This window comes from Pseudoliparis swirei, unplaced genomic scaffold (genome assembly GCF_029220125.1).
Source record: "Pseudoliparis swirei isolate HS2019 ecotype Mariana Trench unplaced genomic scaffold, NWPU_hadal_v1 hadal_26, whole genome shotgun sequence".
Taxonomy (NCBI): Eukaryota; Metazoa; Chordata; class Actinopteri; order Perciformes; family Liparidae; genus Pseudoliparis; species Pseudoliparis swirei.
In genome coordinates this window covers 652953-668285 of record NW_026613262.1, presented here as the reverse complement: position 1 = coordinate 668285, position 15333 = coordinate 652953, and the positions used below count along the sequence as shown (strand labels likewise).

Sequence of the window (15333 nt, the reverse complement as noted above, 5' to 3'; positions counted from 1 at the left end):
GCTTCCTGTGAGACGCCCCGAGTGCTCGTCTTGAAAGACAACCCCAGCGGACGTAAGCACGACGAGTGCGTCTTTGGAGCGGGCTGCTTGGCGAGACAACGCAGTCATCTTCCTCCTAGAGAGAGACTGTGGAGGGCTGATTTGCATGAGCTTTTGCTGGTTTTGGAAGTTTTCTGGTCTTGGCTTGAGTCGGTCAGACGGAAGAGAGTTAACAGGCGGTCACAGTCGACCCGGAAGTCGGACTTTTACTCTTCAGTCAGGATGACTGGAGTAGAGGGAGATAGTGATAGCATGGAGCTAAGTGGTAGAGAGGCAAGAGGTGGGCGGGAGAATGAGTGGGAAAAGACAAGGAAGAAGAAAAAGAGGGGAAAAGAGAATTTGGGTGAAACCGAGAGTGAAGAAGAGGAAGTTGGAGAACCAAAGACAGAACTACTGAATGTAGTGATACGATTTGAAGGAGGAGGAGTTAAGACAATTGATCCATTAAAACTGACCAAAGTAATTAGAGCACAATTGGGAGAAGTGAAGTATGCAAGGGTCTTGGGAGATGGCAATCTCTTGGTGGGTGCAACAGTAAGGAACAAGTTGATAAGGCAAAAACACTTGCCATGGTTGGACAGATAAAAGTGCTTAAAGTGGTGAAAGTGGGAGAACAGAGGCAGAATGACGCTAGGGGAGTGATATCTGGAGTACCCTTGAGTATGAATATGAAGGATCTGGTGGCGAGCTTAATAGAATGCGTTGCGGAGCAGTTAAAGTCTTGAAAAGAATGACAAGTGGAGTAGAGAAAAAGGAAACTGAAACAATTTTGGTAGAGTTTGATGGAAAAGACATTCCTGCGGAACTGTATTGTGGATTTGTGAAATACAGAGTAAGGGAGTTTACACCAAAACCAGTGAGGTGTTTCAAATGTCAGGAATTTGGGCATGTGGCAAAAGTGTGCAGAGGAAAGATAAGGTGTGCCAGGTGTGGAGGAGAACATGAATATGGAAAGTGTGGAGAAGGAGTTCAGCCAAAGTGCTGCAACTGCGGTGGGAGACATAGTGTTGCGTATTGGGGATGTGAAGCAGTAGGCGAGAGGTGGAAGTCCAACAAACAAGAAGGAAAGGAAATGTAACTTATGCAGAAGCAGTTAAGTTGGTGAGGCAGGAGAAGAAAGCCAGAGGAGGAGGTATCAATAAAGTCAAATGGCAGTGGAAGCAGAAAGAAATGATAAAGTCAGAATGCAGGCAGAGAAGGAGAAGATGGTGACTTTCATAGCAGGGGTGATAAATGCAACTGCTGAGGTTAAGTCAAAAACTGAAAGGATTCAAATAATTGTTAAAGCAGCAGTACATCATCTTGATATGATAGGTTTAAAATGGGAGGAAGTGAGAGACCGTCTTAGTGTACAGGCAAGCCAGCTTGCATGTATTGGGTGATAATCATGTTAATACTTCAATGGAATGCAAGAAGTTTAATTTCCAATGGGCAGGAGCTTAAGAAATGTATCGATAGCAGAAGGGAGAAACCAGATGTCATGTGCATACAAGAATCGTGGCTAAACCAAGATTGGACTTTGTAATAAAAGGGTATGTATCAATTAGAAGAGATAGGAAAGAAGGACAAGGAGGGGGCTGTGTTACTTTTATAAAAGAAGGGATTCCCCATAGGGTACTGGGTATAGGGCAAGAAAGGGAGTATGTGGTAGTTGAAGTTTGGAGTGATAGGAAGGAATTTGTGGTAGTGAATTATTATAATCCATGTGTAAAATTAGAATTGAGAGAATTGGAAGAAATAGAAGGACAAGATCGGACAAGTATGGTGTGGGGACTTCAACGCACATAACACATTATGGGGGAGTGGAAGTACGGATGGCAATGGACAAACTATAGAAGAACTATTAGATGTTAGGAATTCAGTCTGCACAAATGATGGGAGTAAAACCAGGATTAATGTCAGCACAGGAAAGGAGTCTGTGCTGGACCTAACACTAGTGTCGAGTAACATTGCGGCAGTGTGTGATTGGAAAGCATCTCATGAGGGAACTATAGGCAGTGATCACTACCCGATATTTTGTAAAATAAATATTCGTATGTCAGTAGTGGAAGAAGCCAGGGGCGAAAAATGGGTCTTTGGGAAGGCCAACTGGAAGAGATTTAAGGAAAAGAGTGATGGGCATCTGAGTAAGATTAATGGTGATATGCCTATAGAAAGCCTAAATTATATGATAGTAGAAGGCATTAGGGCAGCTGCTCTAGAGTCCATCCCAAAAAGTAAAGGCAAGTAGAAAAGCAGTACCATGGTGGACCAATACTTGTAAAGAGGCGGTTAGAAATAGAAACAGGGCATTCAAGTTCATGAAAAGAACCCATAACTATCAGTATATGATACAGTTCAAGAAAGCTCAGGCATTAGTGAGAAAGACAATAAGGCAGGCAAAGAGGACATACTGGAGGAAGTTTTGTGAGACAGTTGGAAATACAACACCAGTAGGAGAAATATGGGGAATGATTAGAAAATGGGAGGACAGAAGAGAGTGGGTTATCCTGGACTGAAAGCTGGAGAAGAGGTGGCGGTGACTAATAGCAGAAAGCTGTTATGTTGGCTAGTACATTTGGCAACTAGAAACTCGGTGGGCGCTTGTATATCCTGAATTTGGGCATTGAATTATGAACATTTTGGCATTAGTTGCATGCCAATTGGACAAAAATATTATCGTGCTTTGGTTAAAAAAGATGTTGACTTTCCATGACCTTGACCTTGACCTTTGCCCGATTGATCCCAAAATCAGATCAAATGGTCCCCAGATAATAACCAATCATCACAAATTTCATAGATTCGGTTCAATACTTTTTGAGTTTTGCGAATAACACGCATACAAATAAATAAATATATACACGGCGATCAAAACATAACCTTCCGGCATTTGCAATGCGAAGGTAAAGATACACAGCAATAACAATCTGTCTGAGGAAGGGAAGCGAACTAGAGAGGAAACAAGATGTACACATAGGGAGGCCTTGAGGAAGAAGGAGGATACTGAAGATGAATTAAGTGTACCATTTACAATAGGGGAGCTAACAAGAGCAGTTGCTCAAGCTGGAATGACTGCCCCAGGAAATGATGACATATGTTACATTATGGTAAAACAATGAAGTGGATATGGGCTGAATACATTGTTAACATTGTATAATAAAGTGTGGGAGGAAGGTAGCATACCAGCAAGGTGGAAGGAGGCTGTGATTGTCCCTATAAGGAAGCCAGGGAAAGATGCCAGTAACCCATCAAATTATAGGACAATTGCCCTAACGTCGAATATATGCAAACTTATGGAACGGATGGTAAACGAGAGATTAATGTACTATGTAGAGAAACATCGGATACTAGTAGGGTGCCAGAGTGGATTTAGGAAAGGTAGGGGAACCTTGGATTCAATCCTATGTTTAGAAGATGAGGTAAGAAAGGCACAGGTTAACAAAGAAACCGGTACCGGCAGCGGCGGCAGGTGAGTCCGGGACCCGGAGCTGCCATGACCCGGCCGGCAGTCTGACTGGAAGATAATGGCGGCAGAGCTGTTTCCCACCAAGAAGCTGGTCACCTCCGCCTCAGCGAGCAGCAGCACCTCCTCTTCCTCCTCCTCCTCCTCCTCCATCCAGCAGCACCAGCAGCAGAACCTCACGAACAACAACACGAGCACATGGCGCAGGGCGGCAGCAGCTGGCAGGGCCTGTTCCCCACCATCCGGGAGAGGTGGGTCTGACACCGGAAGCGAGGATTACAAATGCAGAGCATCACTTTGAGTTCATTTCATGAGGAGTTGTGGATATTCCATCTTTTTATTTTTATTTTCTAACTGAAAATACTTTTTTCCTCCTAGATAAAACACAATAATGCAACTTTTACTTCCAATACTTTAAGTACATTCAGGGTTCGTACAGTCATGGAAAACCTGGAAAAGTCATGGAGTTTCAAAATGGTCATTTCCAGGCCTGGAAAAGTCATGGAAAAAAATGAAATCACAAAAGTTTTGGAAAAGTCATGGAAATTTGTTATAATCACGTGTTCATTTACGCCGAGTTTGAAATAATTAATATATTTTTTAAAGAAAAGCGCTCAAAATATAAACTGACGATAGCTCTCAATCATAACATTTTCAACAGTTTTCATGTTTATACTGAGATTTTAGTTCAGTCATGGACATTTGGTTTAAAGTCCTGGAAATCCATCGGTCACAATGTGTCAGAACCCTGTACATTTCTCTGATAATACTTGGAGCTTGGAATGGTGGATTTCTAGACTCGAGTAAAGGATCTGACCGTCTCCCATCACATGGAATATTCAATATAACTTCTTAGTTTTCATATTTTAAGACAACATGTTGTGTTTCCTGTAGGAATTCAGTCATGTTCAACAACGAGACGATGGCAGACGTTCACTTTGTGGTCGGGCGGCCAGCCGGAGGCAGTCAGGGCACAAGGTGAGACCCTCGAGAAGAAGAAGAGAATCATGTCTATTTACGTTTGACTGGAACCGCTGAACACTGGACAACATCCCAACTTTAGACGGTTACAACCTGATGAACTCGTCACCTTTGATAATCCCGCCCTGTGTGTGAGTCCGAGGTGATCTCGTGTCGTTGCTCTGCTCCGAGCTGGTCTTCTACGCCTGAGCGGGAGCACGCGGGCGGGGGGGGCTTTTATTTTGAAGGGGCGAAGACGATTCTCCGAGGAGGGAGGGACTCGCGACTTTGCCCCGCTGAGCCTCTGGAGACGGTTTGATGGGAGCGTGAAGAAGTCTGGGCTCCGTTCCTTCACGCCTCTGTTGTTGTTTGTTTACAGCGGTTGTCGAGTCGGGTCAACACGGTGATTGGATGAGGCGCGGGCAGGGCGCTCCGTGTCTCGGCTAAAGCCGTGTGTCAGATACCGAGAACTCAAGTGAAAATGTCATATTGGAACAAAGCATTCCTGACCGAAGACGCCCAGAGAAGGAAGGGAGAGTCACGTGTAACTGCACATTTATTCATGGTGTGATGGTACATTATGATCATAATCCCACAAAGACACACACACACACACACACCAATCTCTGCATTGCTTTGTGCTGATTGGCTGATCCGACCTCGTGTGAGGAGGCGGGGTCTGAATCTGTCTGTCTGTCCTTTTGTCACGCTCAATGTTCCTAATGATTAATCTGTTTACTTTGTTGATATTATTATTATTCTTAATCCCAGAGGTCAGAGCGTGTTCAAACGGTTCGTACGGGAGTTGAAGAAGACGAGTCTCTTCCTCACTTTCCTGCTCGACCCCGACGACGTTTAAAAAACACTTCTCGATGTTTTCCGATGCGCGGCGCGGGGCAGGTTGTTCTGGCTCCGTCAGTTTCACGTTAAAAACGTTTAAATGTCGCTCATCTGACTTTTTCTCTCACGACGATCCGACTTTGAAGGCGTTCGAGACGTCAACTTTTTAATAAACAGACGCAAACCGAAGCACCTGCTTCTGTTTTCACCTGTGCAGGTGTTTACTGTTGTTGTTGTTGTTCCTCCGTGACACTCGGAGCATCACCGTAAAGACCCGATGGGCACGTCTACCTGAGCAGGCGACAACGCGCGCGCCATGTTGAGCAGCGGAGGCAGCAGACGGATTTAGCTCTGAATTCCGGATAATAAGACGAACAAATAACCTTTTTTTTAAATATTTGTAACACGAGAGCTTAATCCCACTCCCGACTTCTTCCGTTTTCTGTCTGAAGGATTTCATTCATAACTCTACATTTTATTTTTTAGTGTGTATTTAAAGAATGGTCAAGGATTCCTGTGCTTTTATTGTGAAAGCGTGACCTGGTGCTTGTACCACATCCTTGTTATTGTCTCCTCCATGTTGCAGACGTGTAAATAGTTCTGTGATCTCTTCTTCTTCTCTTTCAAAGTGGAGGGGAAGAATTAAATAAACAGTTTTTATATGATTCTATATTGAAGAAGCATATTTTTGGATGTCTCTGTTTCCTGATCCAGGATTGAGTCGGTGATTATTGAGGATGACGTTTGGAAATTAAAGGTTGAGTTTTATACAGTATTTAAAATACTATTTAATAATAATTGTTTGATATTCATATTAATCAGAAAATCAAATGTACCGATAAAAAAGCATACATTATGTACATTTTATTAATAAGCACGATGTATTCATCCAGATTTAAAATTCCATTAACCCACACAGGGTTGAGTCTAAATAGTTTCCCTTGAAGGACGTGAGAGAAGTGATTAGTTTACTCCAACAGGAGAGATGATCAGAGGAGCAGAGTTTATACCATCAAGATAATGACCAGGACAGAAGAATGGGAGGAGTTTCTCCTTGAAGGAGCAGCCAGTAAAGGAGTAGATGAGAGCTGCAGCTTCTACGTCATAGAAGGAGACCAGACCCTCCTCATAGTCCACAAACACCCCCACCTTCTGAGGGACAGACCTCAGGGAGAGAAGAACTGGAGCACCAGCAGAGGCTCTGTAGTCATTTCCATTTATCAAACATATAGTCCAGTAACCGTTCTGAGGTCTCAGTGTGATGAATCCCTTCCTGTTGACCGACTCTCTGGCCACTCCTAAAGCCCAGTCAGTCTTTTGTTTAACTTGAACCTCGTAATAAAGTTTTTCTGAAGAGAACTTCTGTGTTCCTAAAACACAGAGACCGAGAGAGAACCTCTGTGGATTGTCGGGGAGACGTGGCTGCTTTACCTGAGCATGTTTCACTTGTTTCCCGTCATCAGACAGGATGAGGTTATGATGAGCTGTTTCAGGATCAAGAGTCACGTCCACTGCAAACTTCTGGACCCTCTTCATCTCAACTTCAGCAACCAGCGTCTTCATCATGTTACTGAGCGTCTCCTCCAGCTGAGACACAGCTCTCCTCACAGTCCCCTCATGTGATGCTGGAGGAACACTGACCTGAGACCAGTCCTTGGTGGGTGGTGGATGGTGGATGTTGAGGGACTGGACACTCTGGAGGAGGTGGAGGTGGTCTTCAGAGAGGAGAGCTTCTCCACCTCAGTGCTCCTCTTCATCAGATCAGAGATCTCCTGTTCCATCTCTCTGATGGCGTCTTCAGCCTGTTTCTTGGTGCTTCTCTGCTTCTCTTCTATCGTAGTGATGAGCTCGTTCAGTTTCCTCTCCACAGACTCCTTCAGACCAGTGAAGACCTGAACACCTTCTGCTTTCTCTCGGTCTGCATCTTCCTCACTGAGCTTCACGTTGTGTTGGACCTCCTGAATCTTCAGGCGTCTCTTCTGGATCATCTCCTGAGTTTCAGCCTCTGTCTTCTGCAGCTCCACCTTCTTTCCTTCATATTCTTGTTTCAGAGGAACAACATTGTGCATCTTGTGGTCCAACACAGTGCAGAGCATGCAGACACACGTCTGGTCGGTCCTACAGAACAGCTCCAGAGGTTTATCGTGCTTCAGACACATCCTGTCTTCCAGGTTCTCCACAGGGTCCATCAGCTGATGTCTCTTCAGGCGTGAAGCTGTCAGGTGAGGCTCAGGTGAGTCTCACAGTAGGAGACCAGACACACCAGGCAGGACTTCAGGGCCTTCAGTTTGGTTCCAGTGCAGACGTCACAGGGAACTTCTCCTGGTCTGGACTCTTGTTGCTCTGAGCTGCTGCTGCTGGCTTTCTGCTGAGTCGACTGTCTGAACTGAGAAACCATCCCAGAGAACAAAGTGTTGACCCTCAGATCTGGTCTTGAGAATAAAACCTTTTGACACACTGGACACATGTTCCAGTTGTTGGTAATCCAGTATTCAGTCATGCACTTTTTGCAGAAGTTGTGTCCACATGGTGTTGTGACTGGATCAGTGAACACATCCAGACAGACGGAGCACAGGAACTGATCTTCAGACAGCAGAAGGTTTGCAGAAGCCATATCTACACACATTGAGGAAGAAAAGAAGAACATGTTATTAAAAGTAGAATTCAATTATTTGTTGAAAAAGGAAACTAATGTGATTACTTTTACATCTTTCCACCCTTCTACCAAACCAGTTTGTCGACTTCTTTACAAAAAGAAAAGAAGACATACGCTCCTCATTTACTAATCCATCTTCGATAACTAGAATTACATCAACTTCTTCTTCATCTTCGAGTGATCTATCGTTAATCAAATCTCCTATCTCCACCATAAAAACCTTCTTGACCTTCACCAGTCTGGTCAAGGCCGGCCTCTCAACAGAGACTGCCCTCCTCGTTGTCTCTGAGCACCTTCACACTGCTAGAGCAGCCTCTCTCTCCTCTGTCCTTATCCTTCTAGACCTTTCTGCTGCATTTGACACAGTGGACCACCAGATCCTCATGTCCTCCCTTCAGGACCTGGTATCTCAGGTTCTGCTCTCTCCCTCTTCTCATCCTACCTCAACGACCGCACTCACCAGGTAACCTGGAGAGGAGTTGTGTCTGAACCTTGTCCTCTAACTACTAGGGGTTCCTCAAGGCTCCGTCCTGGATCCCCTCCTCTTCTCTATGAACACCAACTCTCTAGCCCAGTGGTCACCAACCTTTTTGAGCCCAAGATCCCTGACCTCCGCCTTCATGACCGGCAAGATCTACCTATTGAGGCATTGAGAGAAAACGACTGTCCAGACTGGACTTATGACTTTTTATTTGGCCTCATTGTCATTTTGGTCCAGCGTTCAAATTGATGTGACCAGGTACACAGAATTTAAGTGTAATATAACAAGTAAGATATTTGTTAACCGCACACAATATGAACAAGAAAAAGCACATTTGCAATGAGCAGCTGGATGAACGACCAATATAAATGTTGTATTTATTTACATTTCGTTGCCTCTGTACCTGTACTCTAGCAATGACAATACATTGAATCCAATCCAATTACAGCACAACACTGACAACATGATCAGTCAGTGCAACTCATGTAAGTTCAGCTCTCATCACAATGCCATCAAGCCATGTGACTCCAGTCAGTGTTATGGCTGTGACTGAACTCTGTCTGTGAGCTTGTAGTTAGTTCATAAGCACAGACAGACAGTCTGAGGCCGTCTGTCAGCTGTCTGTCAGTAATCCAGCTCCTGGTCTTTGATTTGGTGATTTTGTCAACTTCCCTGACGAGTTTTTCGGGGCAAAATTGGTATTCATGAAAGTTTTCTCATCTGGGACTGGTTCTGAACTCAGACCGTTGGTGACTACGTTCACATCAGCTCTACAGACATCCTCAGATTTAAATAATCTTCATAATATTAAATATGAGAATCACCATTTGTGACTCCTGCATCTGTGCTTTTTCAAATAATAGAATAAATGCAATTGCAATCACTTTCAAGTAAACCAGATTGCTCTATCAGACAAGAAAAAAAAGCTCAATGTTGAGCTTTTGTTTTGAAGGACAACAGCAGAAAAGCCCAACTCACGGAGGTAAGACCTGGCAAGTCGCCAAGAATCTCGGCTGTCGCATGCGCAGGCGTAACCTGTTAATGCCGTGCGTAAACATGTACACGAAGGTACAGGCATTTCAACATTTATTTATTGATGACGTAGTTTTATGTCGGTGTACTTTGAGCTTGTGTAATATGTGAAGTTATCAATAAAGGTCTTTCTGCATTTCCCCCGCCCCACCTGCAGTGGTACGTTCCCCTCTTTCGAGGCGCACAGCTGACAACACGGCTGTCAGAGAACCCGTTTTCAGGCGTTCATGAATCAGGCGGAGATCTTTTCTGACCTCAATCTTCCAGTCAGAAAGAAAACATTTCAGAAGACACTTCAGAAAATGTTCGAAAACAAGGAACAATGTGTTTCTGAATTTATTTTCATTTTATTTTGGAGATCGGCAGGGAACGTCTCCGAGATCGACCGGTCGATCGCGATCGACGGGTTGGCGACCCCTGCTCTAGACCATATGTGTCAAACTCAAGGCTCGCGGGCCAAATGTGGACGTCATTTCATGTGGCCCGCGAGAGCATAACAGTGTCTAAAACATATTTTTTTTAATAAGTCAAAGGCGTGCTTTGACCAAAATCTACATTGCCCACAATGCGTGTCGACTGTGATACCCGCGAGGTGATGGCTTCCCGCCACTACACGGCAGTGTTTCCACGTCAATGCCAACAAGTGGAATTGAGAGTTAAATAATTACCCCAAAATGTCCAGGAAGAGAAAAGTTGATGGAGATGGAAGACTGTTTCAAGAAAGATGGGAAGGTGAATACTTGTTTGTGCTTCAAGGAGAAAGACCGGTATGTCTTTTGTGTTACGAGGCGATATCGGTTGTCAAAGAGTACAATCTACGCCGGCATTTCGAAACCAAACAGACTAAGTACGCCAAAGCTAGCCTTCAAGAAAAGCAAGAACTTGCCCAAGAATTAAAAGGCACGCTGCGGTCGCAGCAGAGTGTGTTCACGAAATCCGCAAGCAAAAACAATGCGGCAGTGAAAGCTAGCTATATTGTGGCCGAAGAAATCGCCCACGCTTCAAAGTCTTTTTCAGAGGGAGCGTTTTTGAAGGAGTGCATGTTGAAGGTCTGTGAGCAGGTGTGTCCCGATCAGATACAGACTTAAAAATATCAGTTCATCCAGAAACACCATCGCGGACCGAGTTACGGAACTAGCTGAAAACCTTGCAACACAGCTGGCCGAGGAGACACGCGGCTACATCGCTTTTTCATTAGCTGTGGATGAAAGTACAGACAACACGGATACAGCGCAGTTATCCATTTTCATTAGAGGCGTGAAGTCGGATCTCTCGGTCACGGAGGAGCTGTTGGATATAGCTGCATTGCATGGGACCACGACGGGACAGGACATGTTTGATGCGGTGGAGAAGTCCATACGTAAAAATGCATTGCCCTGGGAAAACTTCGTGGGATTGACTATGGACGGTGCACCGGCAATGTGTGGAGGAAAAGTGGGCTTGGTTGGACTAATGAAGAGGGAAATGCAAAAAAAGAACTGTCACACACCTCTGATAACATATCATTGCATTATCCATCAAGAAGCCTTGTGTGGGAAGGTGCTGGGGATGAATGACATCGTGACCACGGTCATGAAAACAGTGAACTTCATTCGGCCGCGTGGCCTGAATCACCGTCAGTTCCAGCTGTTTTTGCAGGAGATGGGCTCGGAGCACGGGGATGTGCCGTACCATACAGAAGTGCGGTGGCTGAGTAGGAGCAAAGTCCTCAAAAGATTTTTTGAGCTCAGGGAAGAAATTGCTCTTTTTACGCAGAGTAAAGGAAAACCCGTGTCTGAACTGTCAGAACCAAAGTGGCTGTGTGACTTCGCTGTGCTGTGTGACATAACCGAGCACCTCGCCCAACTGAATCAGAAGATGCAGGGATGCAAACAAGTCATCACGCAGATGTCCGACACGATCACGGCTTTCCGGCGTGAACTGGACCTATGGATATGCCAAGTGAAACAGGACAATCTTGCCCACTTTCCTGTCTGTCAGAGCATGTCAGCCTCATTTCCCGGGACATTTTCATGTGCTCAGTTGGCTACCAAACTGAGCGGTTAATAAACCGAGTTTGATCGGCTTCTCTGACTTTAGAAAGCTGATAGTCTGGCTTTGCCATCTTTACCAATCCTTTCACCACCGGCGTCTGCACTGCACCCCAACACCTTCAGATGGGTTCATTGAGCTTCAAAGCGACAGTGGCCTGAGCAAAGTTCCAGGATGCTGCAATCAAGACTTTACCGTCTGCCCCCTGATCTGATGCCACAGCTTCAACTTCATGCTGCCCGTGTTCTGTCCATGTTTGGGAGCACCTATCTGTGCGAACAGATGTTTTCAATCATGAATCTGAACAAAAACAAGTACAGATCACGCCTCACTGATGACAACCTCCATGCTGTTCTACGGATTGCCTCAGCACAGGACCTAAAACCAGACATTGACACACTGGTAATGGGAAAACGGTGTCAGACATCTGGTCAGAAAACACACAGGTAAGCATTTAAAAAAAAAAAACTTCATTAGAATATAATAACATGTAATTCAACCAAGAAGAAGAATAGTTAAACTCTGTGAAATGTATTGATTGTGCTTGCATTTTGTTTTGTGTTTGTTATTTTCAGAACATGATCAATGGATGGTAGAGAGGGGATCCACTTGGTGTGTTCAAGGACAGGCAGCATCTCCTCATCAAAAACTAACCTAAAAACTTGACTAATATAGTTGTGAACCGAGTCAACCTTTATTTTGTTATTTTTTTAGTTGATTCCATATTATTTATGTGTGTAGTTGCTGTTGCAATTATTTGGTGTTTGCAGGTTTTATGTGTGTATGCAGACAAATTATTGTAATCAAACCATCAGTTGGATGCAAGGCTGTGTGCAGCCTTTTTTTGTAAAATGCTACATCTGTCATACATGTTTTAGCAGCTCACAATTGTTGATTCTGTTGTAATTAAGCCCATTTTAACTTTGACAAACGTTTGTAATAAAGTTAATGTTATAACTTGTGTTTGATGTTATTTTTCTTTATTCAGGGCTCAGACTCGCGACCAAATGGTGCATTTCTGCTCCTAAATTAGATACAGTCAAGGTAAATTTTTCATCAACTTTCATGTCTTGTGACCAGTAAGTGTGAATTTTTTGTTTTGTTGTAAATATTTTGTTGCTGACAAACTTGTTCTACACTTCAGCCCTATAGTTAAGCGGTGTGCCTGATGACTGGTTTCTTACGACATTAACTCAGAAGAAGAAGGAGGCAAACGAAGAAGAAGGCTGGCCTGTGTGTGTGTGTGGGGGGGGCTAATGTGGGGGCGCACATAGCGGAGACCTGGCAGGCGAGGGCCGCAGGTGAGGTCAGGGATCCTCACCGCAGCGTCCCGTCCCAGGTTGAATCTCTGGAGTGGAGCTCAGCGACACTCACACATATCTGCCCGGGAACTGATGTTGATAGCGCATTAGATCCTGGCCAGTAGAGGTTTGCAATAACGATTAAGCGGAAGGATTTAAGTGATAACATCGGTTTTGCAAAGAAGTTAGCGTAAAGAACCCGTGAAACAACATCCGTTTGAAAATAAGATGTCGACAAATCATTACGAACTATACAGCAAACAATGAACTGATTTTATCTTTAGAGATCGTTTCTGAGATTTAGCTTAACATATGCTAACATTAGAACATTTTTACTGGACCAAGGAGGTTTAAAAATTAGTGTATATGTTAGAAAGGTCCTGTATATAGATTTCCCCAAAGTTCGGGAAATGAATGATGCGGATGTGTTCCATACATATCTGAAATCTAATGATCAAACAATTGTAATGTCAATTAGGACGTTTTTCAAGAAAGTAAAGTCCTGGTGACACAGCTCAGTGAAGAATGAAGACGTCCCTCAGCACGCAGGTAGTGGGTTCGATCCGCTCCCCATTGGTTGCAGAGTGAGAGTGTCCTTGAGCAGGCTGAACCCCCAGTTGCCTCCCGAGCTTCACATGACCCTGCTCCCTTAATAACTAAGGATGGGTTAAATGCAGAGAACTAATTTCCCCTTGGGGATTAATAAAAGTGTATATTTATTTATTTATTTATAAATGTTTAAAGAAATCTGTAATTTCTTTAATGTTTGAGTTGCTTTATATATGTATTTCCTCATAGTCCTCATAGCAATAATGCTACACAAAATAGAATATACTTCAATCGACACCGTGATAAATTATATTGTTCGGCAGATACTGATTTCAGTGATCGGTGATTGGCACCAAAATTGCATCTAGAAAACCCAAATGTTTTGATTGGACATCGTGCAACATCATCTCAAGGTATGTTTTCTTAAAAAATTTAAACTCAATACAGTAACTTGAAGATTCTCTTTGTGAATGTTGCAGTTCAAGAAGGAAAAAGGCATAAGATTGTATATTGTCAAATTATGTATCAGTAATACAGTGAAATGATAAAACTTTCAATGATTTATATGTCAGTTTATCCTGCATAGAAAATTCAGCAGAAAGTTGTTACAGGGGGTGAAAGGGGTGTGCTTCCTTCGGATGTGGGGATCATGGGAAAGCTGCTGTACTCACTCAATACTGACTGCATGAACAGATGGTGTTCATGCAAAATGAACCAAAAACCTGTGTCTAAATTTTCCTTTTAACATTTAAGTTGGACTGTGCTAGTTAAAAGTTATCTGGAGCCTGAATTCACTTGGATAGTTTGATCCTTGATTGATAGTTATCTGGTTTTATAACTGACAAAAAAAGGGTTTATGTTTAACGAGCAACAAGAAAAATTTTCTGCAACTGTAATAACTTGAATAAGTAATACATTCAGAGTTATTTTAAAATTAGGGTAGTTAAATTTATTTTCATTTACATTGTTCAACAATACATGTGGTTTAGGACAGACTTTCTGATGTTCTGAAAGAGGACCCTGCCGGCTGTTCATTTTTACCCTTCCCCAAAAATTGGTACTTGCGAGCTGCAAACAGATCGGGGCCCAGGACTTGGTCAAAATACCCCGTTTACTCCGCTCAGCATCTACCAATCTTTTTCTAGCAAACACTCGGGTTAGCGACGCTGCTAACGGAACCAAAACACAACGTTTTAAACTGTGTATACGTATCACGAAAAGTCCAACTGGGACACGTCTTCCTAACGGAACGCTGGTCAAATCTTTGTGGCAAATATATGCGTGTTATTCACAGAACTCAAAGTATTGAACCGAATCGCATGAAATTTGGTGGGATGATTGGTTATTATCCGGGGACCATTTGATTAGACTTTGGGATTGATCGGGTCAAAGGTCAAGGTCAAGGTCATGAAAATGTTAAAATCTTCTTGAATCGCATGGAATTTGGTGGGATGATTGGTTATTATCCGGGGACCATGTTATTCGATTTTGGGATCAATCGGGTCAAAGGTCAAGGTCATGGAAAGGTCAAAATCTTCTTTTTACCATAGCACGGTCAATTTTTGTCCAATTGGCATGCAACTAATGCCAAAATGTTCATAATTCAATGCCCAATCTTGTGATATGCGAAGGTATGCGCTCTACCGAGTGCCCGTTCTAGTTCTACAATGGAATGCTCGGAGTTTGTTGGCAAATGGACAATAATTCAAAAAATATGTTGGGGATATTCCTAGTAAGATGTCATATGCATACAGGAAACATGGTTCAAACCAAATGTGGACTTCAGACTAGCTGGATATGCGTGTGTTGGGTGTGATAGGGAGGGTGGTCAGGGAGGAGGATGTGCCACATTTATGAGTGAAGACGTCACATTTAGAGGTGAAGATAGGGACCGAGCTCCAAGATGTAACTGTGGAGATCTGGGCAAAGGGAAGGAGAGGTTTGTACATTTTATAATCCTGTAAAAATTAGAGGAATAGATTGGCACAAATTGAAAGGATAG

General features: G+C 43.5%; 1 pseudogene; it reads right to left on the bottom strand.

Moving 5' to 3' along the window:
- Positions 1-7011: 7011 nt before the first annotated feature.
- LOC130191057 (E3 ubiquitin/ISG15 ligase TRIM25-like) lies at positions 7012-9431 on the bottom strand (annotated as a pseudogene).
- Between the last annotated feature and the right edge of the window lie 5902 nt (positions 9432-15333).